We start from the raw sequence: 19,362 nt of genomic DNA, 5'->3' as shown, positions 1-19,362 counted from the left end.
CCCACAGAACAAAGTAAAAATTCTGGCCTTGATCCTCAGAGCAATGGAGAGGTGTTAAGTGTCTTCAAAAAATAATTTAAACAAACATTTAAATGTGGGAAAATATGCATAGTATAAAATCCACCATCTGAACCGGCCTAAGTGTCCATTTCAGTGCCGTGACATACATTCACATTATTGGGCAGCCATCAGCCCCTGTCTCCTGAACTTTTTTCATCTTTCAATACTAAAGCTCTGAACCTTTTCAACAATAACTCCCTATTCCTCCCTCCCCATCTCTCTCCGCTCTGCCCCCAGCCTCTGAAAACCATCCTTCTGTTTACATGTCTCTATGACTTTGACAAAGTTTGTTGTTTGCTTGTTTGTTTGTTTGGGGGGAGGTACAAGTGAGCAAGGGGCAGAGAGAGAGAAGCAGGACTCACCTGGGCTCATGTTTTACCCAAAGCAGGGGCTCGTCTTCACCTGACACTGAGCTTGAGCTCACCCATAGTGGGGCTCAAGCTCACCTGATGTGGACTCAGACCCTTGAACTGTGAGATTGTGATCTGAGCCGAAGTCAAATGCTTAATGACTGAGCCACGCAGGTGCCCCGACAAGAGTTTTAAGGAGCTAGTCAATACACATGTGTTCTGTGCAATGGGGATTCAGCCTTGATGAAAACGGGTAGAAAGTCTGCCCAGGAATTACATCCTAGTGGAGAAGACAGACGCCGAACCCGTTAGCAAACAGATCAAACATTGCAGGCGCTGGAAAAGAATGCTGTGAAAAATCTAGGAAAAGATGGTAGAAAAGCGAGCAGAAGTGGGTGTTTCTGCCACAGTGATCAAGAAGACATGTAATGAAGTGACTTGGAGGTGAGACATTTCACATGGAGAAGGAGGCAAACTAGGCTAACATCTGAGAGGAAAAGTATTCCAAGATGGAAAACTCCAGAGCAAAAGTTCTCAGATGGGTGGGGACCAGGCCATGTTTGAAGGCAGAAAGGAGACCATTGTGGTAGGAACAGAGGTGACAAAGAAGGACAGCATTATGCTGGGGTTTTGAAGAGATTACTGTGTGCAGCTTGGGAAATCCATTGGAGAGGACCAAGTATGGTTGACAAAAGGTCATTAGGCAGGCAACTGGGTCAGGCTGGAGATAATGGTGGCTAGGAGCAGCCGGAAATAAAAGTGTGTAGATTCAGGAAATAACTAATGCTGAAATGAACTGAGTCTGGGAGACAGGGAGACACTGGCAGGCATGCTGTTGCAGCGGTTCAAGTGTGAGACTGCAGTGGTTTAATGAGGTAGGAATTACTGGAGAGAGAGAGAGAGAGACCCTGATAAACCATCTTTTCCTTTTCAACCATCCTGCACGGGGTGTGGCTTGGAGTCACATCCATTTGGCCATTCCCTGGATGCTTGTAAATGTTCCTCTGAAAAACCAAAAAGACAGAGCAGGACAAAATCTGGTCAAAACACCATCTTTATTGTTCTCAACGTTATCCTTCTGTTGAACACGTCTGAGATCGCATAATCCTATTTAGGTAACCATAACAACAGTTGACTCCTAGTGAGATAGCAATGGACTGAAACTACTAAGTCAGAGATTGCCAACATGAATGCCTGCAGGCGCCGGGCAGGTAGATGTGAGAAGCGGTGGGATGGGGTAGGATGGGGTGGGAGGTGTGGCAAACTGTAGAGTGCTAGGCTTGGTCAAATGTTATTGAACTTCAAATTTCTAATTATCCTCATGCATTTAAAAATATGATTTGTGGATCATATTTAGCCTCTGGGTCACCTATTTACTGCTCCCAGAGATTTTTTATGTCACTTTTCCATTCAATCAGCTGGGTCTTTCCCATAAGTGATCCTAAAGTTGATTTCCACCACAAATTGTAACCTAAGTGTGTTGACTTGCATTCTATTGGCTTTTTTTATTTAAAAATTTTTTTGTGTTTTTTTTTATTTTTATTTTTTGAGAGACAGAGAGTGCGAGCCGAGGAGGGTCAGAGAGAGAGGGAGATACAGAATCCGAAGCAAGCTCCAGGTTCTGAGCTAGCTGTCAGCACAGAGCCTGACATGGGGCTCGAACCCACAAATCATGAGATCATGACCCGAGCCAAAGTTGGACGCTCAACCGACTGGGCCACCCAAGTGCCCCTCTATTGGCTTTTGGCCAACTATTAAACTGTTTATGCACCTGGCTGCATAACAGCTCCCCCAGCCATCTGTAAGCCCTCTGCAAACTTGGTTAACAGAGGTTCTGGGTCTTAGTCCAAGTCTTGGAAAGATAAACACCTAGAACAGGGCAAGACCATGTACCTTAGTGACCTGGGGTCATTTTTAAACCAAATCCTTTTGAAAACGAATGAATGTAGCAGGCTGACCATTTTTTGAAGAGTTCCTGCTAATCCTGGCCACCCCAGATTCACCAGGGTTTGGGAGGTCCTGGCATTGCAGGGGACTGTGACGTGGGGACTTTTCCTCCTGCTCAGGCAAATCTCCTTACTGGAACTTCCGCCTTTTTTGAGAGAAGAAGGTGTCACTTTACCAACCAGTTAGCGAGAATTGTGTCACGAGGAAGTGTACACAGGGTGCCTAGAGACAAAGTGTTTCCACAGAGAAGGTGTTTATCTGGATAGTTCCGCTCCCTAGAAGTCAGAGAAGGCACAGGCTGGAGCAAAGAGTCTCTGAGGAGGAGACAGACTCAAATGTATGATGCCTTTTCCTAGACTGCTTTTTGTGTTGCCTGCTGCCCCAGGCTGGTATCTATGACTCGGACTCATACCATGGAGCTTTGAAATAATCATGTGGCTTCCTCATACCCTCCTTCCTAACTTCTCAGTGTTGGCTCTAGAAGTCATCAAGTGCTCTGGGCTGTACCACATTGGAAAGTCTACATTTTAATCAACATATCCTCTCAGGTGCAGTTAGTATCAGTGTAAGCTCTTTGGAGGACAATTTGGCAATATTCACTAGCATTTGAAATCTGAGATGGCAGAACCAGCATTCCACCTCTGGGAACCTATTCTACTGAAAGACCCACATCATAATGTAGGTTTATTTGTAGCAGTAAAAATCTGGAGGCAACCTGCATGTTCATCAATAGAAGATTGAACAATGGCCCTACAGACCGATTACGGACATTGGAGCCTTTATAAGGAGGGCAGATCTACCTATGTGTTTAGATGTGTGAGCAAAAAGGTAATCTACGGGCTGCTGTCTAGTGGAGACAGGATGTCCCCAAACTATGACCATGAAACAGTCCCTTAAAAATTTTTCTCTACATTCATATGCAAATGGGCATAGAAGGTTCTGGAAGAATATGTATCAAAGACTTAGCAGTGGTTATTTTTAGAGATTGAGAGTGGAAGTGGTGGTAGAGAAGCAGAGATAGGGAGAAATGAGGGGATTTAAAAATTGTTTTACTTTATATACTTTATATTATTCGATTTTAAAAAATAATGAGCAGACACTACAATTTTACTAAAAAAATCAAAGTCAAGCATTTAATTCTTTTTTTAAAAGTTTATTTATTTTTGAGAGAGAGAGAGAGAGAGAGAGAGAGTGTGAGTAGGGGAGGAGCAGAGAGAGAGGGGGAGACACAGAATCAGAAGCAGGCTCCAGGCTCTGAGCCGTCAGCAGAGCCTGATATGCACAAGTTCATGACCTGAGCCGAAGTCAGATGCTTAACCAACTGAGCCACCCAGGAGCCCCTAAAAAGGCAAACTTAAGCATTTAAATATCAGTTACCCAAACTTTGAATGCATAATAACCAAGACATTGGTTCAAGTGATTTTTTTTTCCCCTCACTATTGCATGAATGGATGTCATAAAAGAACTCAGTTGATGAATTTAACCATTTGTTTTTAGAATCATCCACTTTGGAAATTGGGTAAAAGTCAAACTGTCATTACTGCCCCCCAAAAGTCATGCAAAATATGCTTAATATTCTAAGAATAAATGATGAATATCTTAATACTGAAAAAAACCTCTCTGAGATAATTTCCAATTTCTTAGGCATGATTACATTTGATATGTCCAATAAAAACAAATAATCATATTTGTAAAAGCTACAACAAACTTCTCTAGCTGTGCTGCCCAACATGGTAACCACAATGCACTAAGGATTATTACCCACTTGACTATGGCTAGTCTGAATGAAGTTGTGCTATTAGTGTAAAACACACACAGGGTTTTGAATATTTCATAGGTATAAGTATCTTATTAACATTTTATTTTATTTATTTATTTTAATTTTTTTAATGTTTTATTTATTTTTGATACAGAGACAGACAGAGCATGAGAGGGGGAGGGGCAGAGAGAGAAGGAGACACAGAACCAGAAGCAGGCTCCAGGCTCTGAGCTAGCGGTCAGCACAGAGCCCGACGCGGGGCTCGAACCCATGAATGTGAGATCTGACCTGAGCCAAAGTTGGAGGCTTAACCAACTGAGCCACCCAGGTGCCCCTTATTAACATTTTAAAATATCGACTACATGTTAAAATAATACTTTGAATGCATTGAGTTCAATAAAACATTATATTAAAATTAATTTTACCTTCTTTTTACTTAGTTCTTTTTTTAAAAAAATAGTTTATTGTCAAATTGGTTTCCATACAATACCCAATGCTCTTCCCCACAAGTGCCCTCCTCCATCACCACCACCTCTTTTCCCTACTTAGTTCTTTACTTTAAAAAAATGTATTTAAGTAATCTCTACACCCAACACGGGGCTCAAACTCACAACCCTGAGATTTAGAGTCACATGCTCCACTGACTGAGCCAGCCAAGTGCTCTTCTATTGACCTCATTTTTAATTTTCTTTAATGTTTTATTTCTTTTTGAGAGAGAGAGAGAGAGAGAGAGAGAGAGAGAGAGAGAGAGAGAGACAGTGTGAGCAGGGGAGGGTCAGAGAGAGACGGAGATACAGAATCTGAAAACAGGCTTTAGGCTCTGAGCTAGCTGTCAGCACAGAGCCCGATGCAGGGCTCAGACCCACAAGCAGTGAGATCATGGCCTAAGCCGAAGTCGGGTGCTTAACCAACTGAGCCACCCAGGCGCCCCTATTGACCTCATTTTTAAAAGTTTTAAAAGGAAGATGAAATGGGGCACCTGGCTGGCTGAGTCAAAGGAGTGTGTGACCCTTGATCTCAGGGTTGTGAGTTTGAGCCCCATTGTTGGGTATAGATATTACTTAAAAGTCTTTTAAAAATGTAGTTGCTGGAAAATGTAAAATTACATATAAACACTATTCTGTAGTTCCAGAAGTTCTGTAAACAGCATTTTTCTTGAGGTGTGGAATTCCTGAATCCACTGCTGCTGTTTTGAGTCTGCATCTGCTTTTTAAAGACGGTGGTTGGGTTGATATGTTCTGAACATTTTTGTCTACTTTTCTAGAGATTATTATATGGTCAGGGTATTGAGCTGGTTTTAGAATATATCTTTAGTAAAACAACGAAAAAAACGAAAAGGTTCTCAGCATATAAAAATAAATTAATGAAAGTTTAAGATCAACTCATTCTTTAATGTGATAGCAGCAAGGCACCATCAAAGGCCAAGAAGTCCTTGTTGGCGTGGCTCAAACTGTAGAGCTCAACAGAAAGTCTAACCTAATAAACGGACATGTACTTATTTGCAAGTTTTCAAGTGCATACAGTGTCACAAAACAATAAAGACTTGATGGTTTGCTCAATAGGACCTAACCAATCTCCTTCAACTAGCAAAGAATCATTTTATTCATTCATTTATTCACTTATTTGTTACATGCCCACTGTGGCCAGACCCCATCCTTGTTACTGGGGATACAGCAGGGAGAAAACATAAAAATCTCCAATTTCATGAGGTTATATTTGAGGTAGGAGGGAGGATGCAAGAAATAAATAAATAATATGTGACATTTCGAGGGCTCAGAAGTGCCTACAGGGATGGCATATGTTGCTATTTTTTGTGAGGAGGAGCCTGGGAAGACCTCGCTCATATAGAGACATCATATCAGAATCTCCAGAAAGGAGCAAATGAGACATGTGGATATCCAGGGAAGGTGCAGTTTGAACAGAGTATAGTAAGGACAAAGGCCCTGAGGCAGGACCTGCTTGCTATGTTTACCGATCAAAATGGCTTTCATGGCTGGAACAGAGGGAGCAAGAACAAGAGCGGTAGAATATAAGCCAAGTAGATAATAGGGGACTTACCTATGATGTGGGGCCTGAAGGCCAGCCTATGCACGTGGCTTTCACTCTGTGTGATTTGAAAAGCCATTAGCAGATTTTGAGAAAAGCAGTGACGTCACATGATTTCAGTTGGAGCACATTGTCACCTCCAGGATGGGCAGCTCAATTGTGTCAAACATGCTGATTAATATGCTCTTACATAATTACCTGTAACAAATTATCCTGAATGTGGGAGAGCCTTAACTCAGCAGAATTGTGTACCTTACACTTCTGCAGTTATGAGTCTGCATGGGTCTCACTGGGCTAAAATCGAAGTGCTGATATGGCTGCCTTTCCATCTGAGTCTCTCGGGGAAATGCATTTCCTTGCCTTTTCCAGCATCCAGAGGTCACCCATATTCCTTGGTTCGTGACTCCCTTCCTCCACCTAAAAAGACAAAAGCCGGCAACGTTGTATCTTTCTGACAATTCTTTTCATCTCCTTCTGACTCTCTCTTCTTCCACCTCCCTCTTCCACATTTAAGGACCCTTGTGATTACATTGGGCTCATCCAGATAACCCAGGATGATCTTCCATCTCAAGACTCATAAACACATTTGCAAAGTTAAGTCCCACGTACCGTATAAGGTAACATATCCAGAGACTCTGGAAATTAGGAAGTGGACCTCCGTGGGGTGGGGCTGTTATTTACTCTAGCTAGCATCAGACTTTGCTAAATAATCACAACCCCAAACTCCAACACACACACACACACACACACACACACACACACACACACACACACATCCCTAACAGGATGCAAACTTCAGCTATAGAGAACAAATTCTCAGTAGGACCTGGAAATGCTGTTCTGGAAGGAAATCAATGAGCAGAAATAGAAATTTTCTATTTACAAATTTCATGGTTCAGAAATTGTCACATCACTTCTTCAACAGAAGGGCTCTCCTGTGACCAACAGTGCATATTTGGAAGCAGGCAGGGATTTGTTGAGATAGGAAAGAGATGGTGAAAATATCTATGACCAGAGAGACTCTTGCAACCCATCTTTAGAGACAGGTTCCTGAAATACCTGAGATTTGAAGAGCAGCAGCAGGCACAATAGCATCATTAACTGTCCAGCACTTTCGGTGCTAGAGGACGCCATCAGGTGAAAAAGTGCAGATGCTGGCAGACGGAAGTGGGCCTGTGGGCACTGGGAGGTAAGAGCGGAGGCAAATGGTAGGGTGCTGACTGCTTCATTGCTCTTCCTTGATGCATCACACCTCCTATTAGATAGGCAGTGCCTGGTCTGAGGGAGAGGAAGCCCTTAGAGAGCCCTAGTCATCCCTGTAGGAGAGCTTATATATCGTCTCTTACTGTGAATGGGCGTTACATTCTTTGTTTTGGTTTGTCATACCTTGCAAAGAATGATTATATGACAATACCTGGCCTACCTCCTAAGCACTCAATAATGGTTTGGCCAGTTTAACCCGAACAGCATTTAACTTGGGAATGGAGAAACTAAGGGCCTGAACTGGGGGGCACCATCTTAATCTTTGATTTTCCAAAGGTGATTTGAGAATCCGGCCTTACTCCCCCTTAGCTGAACCATCACTCTTACCATCAAGGAAAGGCCCAGCTGAAATTAAGGGAGACGGGAATAAATAAAAGGAAGGAAAAATAGAAAAACAGGGTCAAGGTAGGCCAGCTCAGTGGGGCATACAACGACTTTTGTATCTGAATGCATTGTGAACTCGAGGGTTGAGTAAGTTCCTGGTGTTGCGGGGTTAGACACAGGTTGTATAGAATACCATCATTTAGGGAACGATTTTTTACCCAGAATTTTACGTGTTGTGTCTAGTAAAACTTACAATGAATTGATGTAAAAAGAAACCTTACATTTCTTATGATAGTGAATGGCAAACCTTTATTGAAAGGATGGCCAATAATCCAAATTACTTATTTCTTAAATACAGTGATCTGCTCCCCACGTGACCCCCCAGGGAGGCTTCTTACAAGCCACAGTTGACTTCTAGCTTCCCAGATAAGTTGCTTGACCAAGAGGTCATGTGGTCAGTAAAATGCAGTACTGATATCCAAGCCAAAATCTGCTTGATTCATAAGTTTGTTCCTGGGGGTGGTTAGCTGCCTCAGTTGATAGAGCATGGGACTCTGGATCTCAGGGTTGTGAGTTCAAGCCTCACGTTGGGTGTGGAGACTGCTTTAAAGAGAAAAAAGTCCATTCCTGATGTGTTTCTCTCATTTCTTCCCAGAGCTATCAGTTGAGTGAGGAATTTCTCAAAATTTGAAGTTCTCAGGACTTTTGCTTTTCCCCCAATTTTTACCCCCCAAAACTTTATTCTGAATCATGAGCTTATCTGCAATAGGCAATTTTTAAAAAACCTCCAGCAAGTCTGGAGTTCAAATCCTGCTGCCATTTATAAGCTGTGTAGTGTAAGGCCATCTGGACTTCCTGTGCCTTTATTTTGTTTTGAGCATCATGGAGATGGTAAGAATTGTACTCCTTGCCCTAGGGTTGTGAGAACTCAATTTAAAAATGTATGTGAAAGAATAGTCTATAAATAATTGTTAATATTATCTATTCATTCAACAAATATGGATTAACTGCTTATTTAGTGTTCAGGATAAAGGCATTTCTTGCAATTTGAGTTTATGGTTTGATAACATGGGTCACATGGCCTAATGGGTGGCAGGCAAACACTGAGGAAGACTATCTAATCCAATATGGGCAGGTCAGAGCAGGCTTTTGAAGGGAATGATATTTTATTTTATGATTTTATTTTTTTAAGATTTTATTTGCTCATTTTTTAATGTTTGGTTATTTATTTATTTTAAGAGAGAGAGATAGAGAGCAAGCAGAGGAGAGGCAGAGAGAAAGGGAGACAGAATCTCAAGCAGGCTCCCCACCATCAGTAAGGAGCCCAATGCCAGTCTTGAACCCAGGAACCATGAGATCAAGAGTCAAGCACTTGACCAACTGAGCCACCCAGGGGCCCCTTAAAAATTTTATTTTTAAGTAATCTCCACACTCAATGTGGGGTTGGAACCCACAACCCCAAGATCAAGAGTTGCATGTGCTTCTGACTGAACCAGTCAGGCACCCATGAAGGGAATGATATTTTAAAGGCAACTGAAGGATGGGTAGAATTTTGGAAAGCAAAAAGAATTTTAGAAACCAGGAGCGCCTGGGTGGCTCAGTCGGTTAAGCGTCTGGCTTCAGCTCAGGTCATGATCTCACGGTTCAAGGGTTTGAGCCTCACGTCGGGCTCTGTGCTGACAGCTAGCTCAGAGCCTGAAGCCTGCTTGGGATTCTGTATCTCTCTCTCTCTGACCCTCCCCTGCTCGTGCTGACTCTCAAAAATAAATAAAAACCATAAAAATGTTTTAAAAAATATGTATAATTGTCCAGAGGTGGCATAGAGAAACGGAAAGAAGGTCAGGATAATTGGAACAGAGATGTAAAAAGACGGGAGAAGGAGAGACGAAGCCAGAGAAGTGAGCAGGGATCCAAGGCTAACCAGAAGACCTTTCCAAAGTTCAGTGTTAACCAAAGATGGCTGCCTGATTTCCCAGATGCCCTTCTCTTGCTGTGAATGGCCACAGCAATATTCTTTACGTTTTGTGGTACTTTTCAAAAAACCCAGAATGATTCTATCATGTCATTGGATTTTGAATTCTTCTGGAACCAGAACCCAAAGAGACAGGCAAGGGCAAGTAACTTACTTGGGCTGGTGATCCCGGGAAATACCAGTAGGCAGATAAGAAAATGAGAGAAGGAACAGGCAGGTGGGAAGGAGTGTGTTACCAAGCACATTAGCACCGAGGGCAACCAGAGCTCGGTCCTGCTGGGGAACACAGTGGTCCCATGCAGGGGCACATCTCCATTTCTGAGTTACCCACTGTGAATTAGGGGAGGCATGGTGCTCAACCCTCTGCCCCCTGCTGGTCATTGGCGGAGGGCTGCCTCCAGGGCATGAACTGTCTGGCACCCTGGCTTGCCCGGGGCAGTGTCAATGCTGTCAGGGGCCTTCTTCATGTAGAAGAGGGGAGTATGGACAGAATGGGGGCGGAATGCCAGTAGAGGTGAGTATGGACGGAATAGGGGTGGAATACTGAGCATTTGCTCTACATTGCTAATCATAAAAAAAAAAAAAAAAAAGTAAGGGCCCCACCCTTGGAACCTCATCTAACCTTAATTACCTCCTAAAGATCTCACCTCCTTTGGAGGTTAGTTTCCACATATGAATTTTGGGAGGACACAATTCAGTCCATAGCATTCTGCCTCAATTCAAGGGCCTTAATATAAATGTTAATCTTCTTCAGATGCACCTTCACAGACACATCCAGAATAATGTTTGGGTAAATGTTTGGGCCTTGTCGTGGACACCTAAAATTAATCACCAGGGTCTCTGACCCAGGCATCTTGTGTCTTCTGCCAGCATCCACGGGACTGTGGCAGGCTAACTTGTTAGCTTGTAAGTAGAGTAAGTTATCAGATCCTTCACAGTTCCTGATGACCCTACCAAGGCAACTCCACTGATTTTAAGACTTTAAATAAAAAAGGAGCTGTTAGTATTTTTTGTGCTTTTCCTTTGTGCTTGTGGAATGTGAAAGAGATTGGGAAACATTGCAAACATCCTTATTAAAAAGTAAAATTTTGTGTCTCCTCCAAGAGGTTTTCACTTTCCCAAATTCTGCCATTGAAAATGCCAGCCCTCTTTGGGAAAATATCTCTGAACATACATGGGTTGCCAAAAATCACTGTGTCTGTCTCAGCTCTTGTTTCTCTGAGTGGAGATCCTGTTATTATTAATGCAAAGCCTGTTATCCACCCATTGTGCTGCCTCATTGATTTGCACACCAGTGGGAAGTAAGTGTGTAGGCAAGTTTTATCACCTGCTTCCACAATGGTTCTAAGATTTGAAACTATCACCCTCTCCCTTCTGGTCTTCTACTGTATGTTAGTAATTTAGCTCCCACTCATTGGGATGCCATTATGTACCAGACACTCTAAAAACCTTTGGGGACATCAAGATCCACTTATTTACAGATATCTACTGGGGACCTACTCAGACGCAGGGCAAGGAACTGGGACTCTCATGGTGGAGCATGGTGCTTGCCCTCATGGTGTTTACTGGTTCACAGGGAGTTCTATTAATCAGTCTATACACATACATGTCAAGTTGTAAACATAATAAAAGCCATGAAAGAGAGGTCTATGGGTCTGTGAGAGCACCTGAAGAAGACATTTGACTTAGTATGTCTTCCTTGAGGAAGAGCTCTAGGAGAAGCAAACTTCAAAATGAGTAAGAAGAGATGAAAGGAAAGAGAGAACTCCAGGTAGAGGGAACAGCATGTGCGAAGGTCCTGTGACAGGAATGAGTAGGGTGAGATGAAGGGACTAAGAGAAGGCCAAAGTGGTGGGAACTAAATGGGAAGTGTAGTCAGAGATGGGGCTGTGACAGAGGCGGAAGGCAGAGCCTACAGTGCCTCTGAGCCACGTTAGGAGGTTTTATTTACCACCTCATATCATAAAGCAAATTCCTCCCTCTGGGACAGTGGACAGGTAGACCTACTGCTCATTTTAGAAGCTTGTGTTTTCCAAAGTCGGGGCTTCTCAAGTATGATGCGACCCTGCTACAGGACCAGCGTCCACCTGGGCCCTTCTGCATTACCCTCATGGGACGTGAGAGCACGGGGGACCAATGTGAGCATGGAGCCCACGCTGCCTGCTATGCTCTGAGGAATAAAACCCTTCAGAGCAATCTGTCGTTTCCACCGGAGGGCCCCTTACACAGGGGATCTGAATTGGCTCCTGGCAGTAGGTGAGTCCAAAATGGATAGGATGAACAGGTACTGAAATGACCAGTCGTGATGAATCATAATGGGCAGGAGGAAATAATGGTGGAGAGCATGAACTCTGGAGCCCAACTGCCTTGGTTCAGACCTGGGCTTTGTATGTATTATTTGAGGGCAATGACTTCACTGCACTGCTGTAATTCTTGTCACCTATACAATGGGAATAAGAACAAAAGCTGCTTCTTAGACGCTATTAGTACATACAGTACTTGGAAGAGAGCCTGGTACGGCAGTGCTGGTTATGTTATTGCAGTAGTGAGCCGGGCTAGACAGAGGTTGGCCCAAAGGGCAGTTGTAACCCAGAGGAGAAATCCAAACTGAGAAAGCTTGGGAGAGCCTCTACCAAGGAGCTAATGTTCCTTCAAGAGGACTCAAGGGTAAGGGCATTACATCAAAGGAACCTCGGTCAACAGAAGCCTTGAAATTTGAAAATTGACGTGAAAACCCAAGTACCCGTGTGGCAGGGGGAGTGCAAGGGAGGGAGCAGGCAGAGGTGAGAGAAGGAAAGGGGTTGGTGCATCTAAAACTCCGTCTTCCAGTGAGCAGTTTTCCTGATATACCGTCTCTTTGCCATTAACTATCTACTTTGTTTCCCATAATTAAAGATTCAGTTAAACGTTTGCACCAATTTGTCTGTGGAGATAATAGTGCACCCCTCCTTAATTTTTTAAACCCACCATTTGGAATCTAGTTGTTTACATACTTTTAAAATATCCTAATAGAAAAATAGAGGAAACCTTATCAATAAGCCTCATAGATAAAACTTACAGATGAAACCAACTAAGTAGATGATTTAAAAAAATGAGAACAGACAGGTTAAGTCATTTGCCCAAAGTAAAACATACAAAAGCAGGATCTGGGGTTTCACCAAAGTTAGTGGACAGGTTGCTGGTCCCAGTGCTATCAGTAAATAGTTGTAGCTCCTTTTGCAAGGTTTGGATCTGCAGTTTTACATCTGAGAAATGGGGTCAGAATGTCTTATTTTCCTTCATAATATCATCAGATTACTAGGGGCGTCAAATGATATAAAATACCTTGTAAAGCATATTAAGATGATTTGAAAAGGCAGCAAGAAGTTACTGTGGCTGAAAAGAGTGAACAAGAAGCAATGGCAAGAGAAGTGTTCACACACGGAGGCCTTAGAAAGCCTTACAGGAGGGGCGCCTGGGTGGCTTAGTCAGTTAAGTGTCTGACTTCAGCTCAGGTCATGATCTCACAGTCTGTGGGTTTGAGACCCACATTGGGCTTTGTGCTGACAGCTCAGAGCCTGGAGCCTGTTTCAGATTCTCTCTGTCTCTGTCTCTGTCTCTGTCTGTCTCTCTCTCTCTCCCCCACCTCCCCTGCTCACACTCTTCTCTCTCTCTCTCAAAAATAAATAAATATTAAATAAATTAAAACAAAAAGAAAGCCTTATGGGAAATAGCTACAGTTTTAGATGTATTCTGAGGAAGGTAAGGCATTATTTACCTATAGCTTTAACGATGCTGTGTAACAAACCACCTCATAACTCAGTGGCATGGGAGCACCTGGTCGCTGAGTTAAACACTCGATTCTTGATTTTGGCTTAGATTATGATCTCATAGTTCATGGGTTCAAGTCCCGCATCAGCCTGTGCACTTGTGGTGTGGAGCCTGCTTGGGATTCTCTCTCTCTCCTTCTATCTTTATTCCTCCCCTGCTCTCTCACTCTCGCTCTCTCAAAATAAATAAATAAACTTAAAAGAAAAAAGTATCTGTGGGTTGGCAGGTGGTTAGCTGATCTAGCCTGGTCTGGTTCCAGGCTTTGGTGGGAGGATCAGGTCTGCTTCTCCTACTTCTCATTTTTCTTTAACACTGAGGTCATGGGGTGCCTGGGTGGCTCAGTCGGTTAGGTGTCCGGCTTCGGCTCAGGTCATGATCTCACAGTTCGTGGGTTTGAGCCCCACGTCGGGCTCTGTGCTGACAGCTAGCTCAGAGCCTGGACCCTGCTTCAGATTCTGTGTCTCCCTCTCTCTCTGACCCTCCCTGCTCACACTGTCTCTGTCTCTCAACAATAAATAAAAACCATTAAAAAATTAAAAACAAAAAACAAAAAAACACTGAGGTCATGCACAAGTCAGCACACACATTTCCAGAACTCTGCTCATATCTAGTTGGTAAAAGCAAGTCAGGGGTCCATGTTATGAAGTGGAGATATAGACATTGCTTTTTAAAAATTTTTTAATGTTTATTTATTTTTGAGAGAGAGAGACAGAGTATGAATGGAAGAGAGGCAGAGAGAGAGAGAGGGAGACACAGAATCCAAAGCAGGCCCCAGGCTCTGAGCTGTCAACACAGAGCCTGACACAGGGCTCGAACTTATGAGCTGTGAGTGACCTGAGATGACATCAGATGCTTAACTGACTGAGCCTCTCAGGTGCCTCTAGACACCACTTTTAATGGAAGGAACTGCAAAGCCACATGTCAAAGGGCATGAATGTAGGAAGAATAAGAAACCAGGGACATCAAATCCGCCTTCCATTGAAAACATTGGGGAGTTTTGTGGAAAAGTGATATAATTTACTTACATTTTATAATTAAAAAAAATATTTTTACATTTATTTATTTATGAGAAACAGAGAGAGACAGAGTGTGAACAGGGTAGGACCAGAGAGAGAAAGGGACACAGAATCTGAAGCAGGCTCTAGGCTCTGAGCTAGCTGTCAGCACAGAGTCCGATGCAGGCTCAAACCCATGAACTGTGAGATCATGACCTGAGCCGGAGTTGACCACTTAACTGACTGAGCCACCCAGGTGCCCCTATAATTATTTAAAGTATTTATTTATTTTGAGAGAGAGAGAGAGAGTGCACATCCATGCAAGTGGGAGAGGGACAGAGGGAGAGGAAGAGAGAATCCCAAGCACTGACAGTGTAGAGCCTGACATGGGGCTTGATCTCATGAACCATGAGATCATGACCTGAGCCAAAACCAAGATTCAGATGCTCAACCGACTGAGCCATGATTTACTTACATTTAAGAAAGACCCTATCAAAGTGCTCTGGGGATAACAGACTCTAGGGGGATGAAAGGTATCTGTCAGAGGCTATTGAATATCCCTGCTAAACCTTAGTATTGCCAGATTTTAAATTTGCTTTCAGCCTCAGTTGGGTGCAAAGGCTCTCATGCTTGTTCCTAATTTGATGTTAGTTGTACGCCTGAACAGCAAAAGGCAGCAAAGATTGTTCAAGTTATGCTTATTAGCTTTTGTTGTTGTTGTGTTTTGTTTTATTTTATTTTGGGGGAGGTAGTGGATCATAGCTTTTTTGAGCACAGGTTTTGAAGTCTGACATACCTAGGTTCAGACAAGAGCATCCCTAGTTAAGGAGCAGAATGACCTTGGGTAAATTACTTGACTTTTCTGCACTTTGGTTTTCTTTTCTGTAGAAAAAGATTAATAATAATAATACCACCACACTCAGGGGTTGGTGAAAAGATCCTATGAGATAATATATGCAAAGTACCATCTCAGTGCTTGGCTCGTAATGAGCACTTAACACACAGTGGTTGTTACTATTATAAATATATTTGTACTTCAATATTCAGCACTAGTACAGTGAAATTGCAGACAACAAATGACTATAGGAAAGATGGTCACATTATCACAACTGTATCACAGACCAGCTCTAGATAGTTTTAGAAAGGGGTCAATTATGAAACAGTTTCAGAGCATGGAAATAAATCTGCAGATAAAGGCAAAACTAAATGAGTTAATATCTGTCTCTACAACATTATAGTATAAAAGAGACTACGCTTTTCTATTTGAGGTTTAGACTACCCTTATTCCTTGTTGAAATTCCTTCCTTGCAGGGTAGATGCTTGTTTGATCTGCAAAAGACTGAGCTTCAGAGGTACAGGTGGTCAGACCAAAAAAGGAAGGAAGGAAGGAAGGAAGAAAAGGAGGGAAGGAGGGAAGAAGGAAGAGGGAAGAAGTGAAGGAAGGAAGGAAAGGAGAGAAGGAAGGGAAGAAGGAAAGAAGGAAGAAAAGCCAAAACCAAAAGTCTCCTGGAGAAATGATATCAAAGTTTGAAGTGATCTGATTACATAGAGAAGTCAGTGGAAACGAGACAAGGTACACTCTGGTTATGTAATCTTCAAACTGCTGCCTATTACAGAGCGACATAAATGGGGTTACACAGACAGAATGGGAAAAGGAATCCAAATTACCCTTTGTGTGTGGACTTTCTGTTCCCTGAATGGGAATGATCAACCAAAGGGGGATTCCAACGATCTTCTTGTCTTCTTCCATTGTAAGGTGCAAATAATGAGCATTTGCCTTTTTAAAAAGTTCAATAAATATTCATTGAAAAGCCTGATGATACTGTGTATGGTGCTAGGAAGCAAGAAGGACAAAGTCACTTCCCAGGGAAGAGGGAACCACAAACGGGAGGTCAGCCTGAGCTTAAGGCTGTGCTTTTTGGTAATGGAATCTGCTTAATCACAGCTTGAAAATCCCATATATCCTTGGGTGTCTCAGACAATTGATCATGACCTCGTGGTTTGTGGGTTCAAGCCCCACATCGGGCTCTATGCTGACAGCTCAGAACCTGGAGCCTGCCTCGGATTCCATGTCTCCCTCTCTCTCTGCCCTCCCCACCGCCTCTCTTTTTCTCTCTCTTTCAAAAATAAATAAATATTAGATAATTTTTAAATATCCCATATACCTTCAAACCAGGTTATAGTAGTAAATTAACTTCTCAGGAAGTTTCAGGGTGTGATGAAAGGAAAGTGGGTTTTAGAATCAAGAAGACCTGGCTCAAAACCCCGTCTTGTTGCTTACTAGCTGGGTTACTTGGGCATCTGACTTTTGCCCCTGAGTTTCCTCATTGCTATCATAAGGACAATAACAGCATTTGCTCTATGGGATAATTATGAGAATCAAAGAGAGCAAGCATCCAGCCTGTGAAAAATGTTCAGTACAGGAGAGCTGTCAAATATGAATGTATTTCCAATTACTGACTTACTGTAATTGGAAGACAGCAATAGGTGTTACTGCCAGCCATAGTGTTGGTCAGTGCAAGGGCCCTGGGGCAGACTGGCAGGCACCAGATCCGAGTTCTGCTTCTTCCTCCAGCATGACTTTCCTGTATTATGTAATCTAAGCTTCAGGTGCTTCATGTGTGAAATGGGGCTGATAATACTACCGTCCTCACGGCTTGTTTTGATGCTTAAATTAGGTAAAGAACTGAGAGCTATGAGCACATAGCAAGTGCTCAACAAATGTTACCTCTTGTTAGTAGGGGGCTGGCAGGATGGAATGATGATCCTCCCTGCTGAGAATCAAGGATTCTACAACTGGGAAGGCATGGACATCGGTAGTGTCGTCTATAGTGTAGGAATGTGGTTCAGAACATGGATTTTGGTATCAAAGCCTGGGTTTGCATCATGTCTCTCTGTTGCTTGGTTGGTGATCTTTCTAAGTCTCTGTTTCTTCATTTGTAAAATGGGAATACACTCACAATCACAGTGTGACTGGGACTGTTTTGTTTTCAGGGATAAATGATGCAATTCATATTAAACCCTTACACTTGGTTCATATTGTGCTCAGTACACATAAGCTCTTAGTATTGCTTTAGAACCCATCGTCATTATTATGGACAAGGGATTCCTAGTTTGACATAGAATGCCCAGAGACAAGCGGCCAACCTTTTCCAGGGGGTTTTGCTACTCAATACAATCTTTATTTGCTGTTACTTTACTAATGAGAAAGCTTAAGAAACAAAAATTTCCTGGGCTGCCTGGGTGGTTCAGTCCATTAAGGGTCCAACTCTTAGTTTAGGCTCTGGCCATGATCTCATGATCTCACAGTTTCATGGGTCCAAGCCCTGCATTAGGCTCTGCACTGGCAGTGAGGAGCTTGCTTGGGACTCTCTCCCTCCTTCTTTCTCTCTGCTCCCCCCTCTACATGCACTGTTTCTGGCTCTCTCAAATAAATAAATAAACTTGAAAGAAAAAGAAAGAAAGAAAGAAAGAAAGAAAGAAAGAAAGAAAGAAAGAAAGAAAGAAAGAAAGGAAGAAAGAAAAGCATTTCCTAACTTACATGCATCATGCTAGACATGGAAAGAGCATCAGCAACAGAACATGCAAGGCTTTCGTGCAAGGGCAAAGAAATCCAAGTCAGAGACCTGAAGGGCATGGTCAAAGTGTTAGAGCCATTTTATAGTAGAAGTAGAACTTGAATCCAGTTCTCTTGACATTTAGCTTCAGGGGATCCTTTAAAAGTAAGGTACAAAAACCAGTGTGAGACACAAAGATAGCCCAAAATGGAGATGTGAGGAGACTGAATGGGGGAGGGAAAAGAGAGACCCTTATGTTTCCTTTTCATCCATTTTTAGGCCTAAGGCCATTTAGACTTATGGGTTAGAGCATGAACATGAGGTCAGGTGGAGTCCTGAATCACTGTCTGTGAAAACTTGGCCAAGCTGCTTAAGGTCTACAAGTCTTAAATTCTACATCTGTAAAATGCACACAATAAGAGTACCTACTTGTAATAGCAAGAACAGAATGAGGTATTTGTAAAGTGCTTAAGAAAATCCTTGACAAATTAGAATTAAGGGACTGACTCAATAAATAGGAAGCAACATGGGAAGGTGGGAAGGATAGCAGGGAAACCATGAATTCTTTGTTCATGGAACCTTTAATAAACCAAATCACTTTTCTTTCCATTTATTTATTTATGTTTTAATTAAAAATTTTTAATGTTTATTAATTTTTGAGAGAGTGAGAGGGAAAGAGAGAGAGCAGGGGAGGGGAGAGAGAGAGGGAAAACATAATCTGAAGCAGGCTCCAGGCTCTGAGCTGTCAGCACAGAGCCCAACGCAGGGCTCGAAGTCACGAACTGTGAGATCATGACCTGAGCACCTGAGCTTAAGTCAGACTCTCAACTGACCGAGCCACCCAGATGCCCCTGCTTTCACATTTTATTTATTTATTTTTATTTAAAATTTTTTAAACTTTATTTTTGAGAGAGAGAGAGAGAGAGACAGGGGAGGGTCAGAGAGAGAGAGGGAGACACAGAATTTGAAGACAGGCTCTAGGCTCTGAGCTAGTGGTCAGCCCAGAGCCTGACGCGGGGCTTGAACCCACTAACCATGAGATCATGACCTGAGCCAAAGCCAGACGCTCAACCGACAGAGCTACCCAGGTGCCCCTGCTTTTACATTTTAAATACAGGAGTTTTATGTCTTTTTTAAAAGTACATATTGCATCCTGGGGATTACAGATCCAAAATATTCTGTCTACATTCTTGTAAACCCAGTATTCTCTCCATTATCCTACCCTTTTTTTAAAATTTAGTTGTGCACTGCTGGAGTACACGAGCTAGTGTCTGAGACA

This window comes from Suricata suricatta, chromosome 12 (genome assembly GCF_006229205.1).
Source record: "Suricata suricatta isolate VVHF042 chromosome 12, meerkat_22Aug2017_6uvM2_HiC, whole genome shotgun sequence".
In the NCBI taxonomy this organism is placed as follows: domain Eukaryota; kingdom Metazoa; phylum Chordata; class Mammalia; order Carnivora; family Herpestidae; genus Suricata; species Suricata suricatta.
Note: the sequence above shows the minus strand (reverse complement) of the source record.